We start from the raw sequence: 1,613 nt of genomic DNA, 5'->3' as shown, positions 1-1,613 counted from the left end.
TCTTCCCTGGCTTCTCAGCAGCAACGCACGAATGATTGGCCCAGCCTCGGAAGCAGATGAAGAATCCTTGGAGACCTTCGTCAGGAATGGCTCAAGTTTGAGGCCGAAATGACGTCGCTTGGTAAGTGAAGATACAACATTCCGAATGTTACCCTTGACATCCGGATAACCGTCTTCTCCTTCCTTCAGGTCCAACCACGTGCGTTCTCGGTCTCCATACTCGCCTGCGTCACGCTCAGTCTCCCATAGTGATTTTATCTCGCTCGGGTTGAGCGTCGGGTCTTTATAAAGAGCATCTGCTGCGGAGTCAACCAGTGATGGTGGTACAGTAGCCGATCGACAGAGGTGAGTGCCGTATGCGTGATGGTGCTTCCGCCAGGCACGGGGTGATAGGCCAACACTCTTCAGCCCATAGAAGTAGCAGATCGGCTCGTCCCTGCCGAGGATCTCCGCTACCAATATTCTCGCGAAAGGACAGGTGTCGTCAGGCCACATACTCCACGAAGGTTTCTGGTGAGCACTAGAAGTCTTTGTGAGAGGTTTATCGGGAAGTCTCCTCAGACATCGCAGCTCTCTGCGTTTGCGGTTCTCTGAACCGCTCTTAGTCTGGCTCCAGTAGGGCCTACTTTCAAGGTAAGACGACACCACATCTTCAATTTTCCCTGGCATCCCGTAGAAAGGTACTTCTTCCCACTTCTCATCGACCGGCCCTGAGGAGTTTCTGCCGAGTCCAGCAGATAGTGCAGGTAAGTTATCATCAGTAGGCTCCGAGTTCTCATCAGAGCTGGAATTGCTTGATTGCATATCTTCCGATTCCAACGTCTCTGCCTCTGAATATCCACCGCTGATATCGGTATGGTAATCGTGCTCGTCTTGGTCTGGTTCGGCAGTTGGTCTTCCTTGAGTGTCGAATTCTTCACCCTCGCTCGCTTCAGGTATGTGGGATCCTATGAGGAAAGGTTACCTCGACCTGGGGTATCGCCTCGTCTGCTACCTGCTTGACGAACTATGCTAGCTTCTCCATTTCGATCTTCGCCTGGGCTCGTTGCACCGTCAGTTTCACCTATGTAGGAAGTTCATATGAGTAGATATGCCGACTTTCTCACCTGCAGTTCGACTGGTGTCAACTTGCTCTACGTGAGCCCTTCCTTCATCGTGTAACTCGGTCGGATCTCTGCCGTTGTGTCGCTGGTCAGAATCGGTTCGTCGATGGGTTTCTTGTTCATCATCCTCTCCTTGCCGGTTCATGGTGGGATGAGCAGTACCTCTGGCAACCATTCGGTCGATCAGAGGGATGGCGTTAGCCGGAGGAGCTGTCATGAGCGAGACAAAGCCGGTAGGGTTAGACATGGCCATCTTCCAAAATGGGTCCAAGTGTTCACGATTAGCTTCGGCTCGAGTTTCAGGCCCACAGTCACTAGATTGGCTTCCAGCTGTGGCAGTGTAGTCACCACTAACGCCCAGTCCGGTTCTCAGCAAGTTCATAACAGTGTAGACAGTCGCCGTAATTATCTGGTGCGAAGTGGAGGTCTGATGATCTTGGATAGTTCGGCACAGTTGTTTTTGCCAGATTTCAGAGGTAGGGACTTCGTTTGGTCCAGCTGCATCTTGAG

This window comes from Perkinsus marinus, assembly GCF_000006405.1.
Source record: "Perkinsus marinus ATCC 50983 genomic scaffold scf_1104296936976, whole genome shotgun sequence".
Taxonomy (NCBI): domain Eukaryota; phylum Perkinsozoa; order Perkinsida; family Perkinsidae; genus Perkinsus; species Perkinsus marinus.
Note: the sequence above shows the minus strand (reverse complement) of the source record.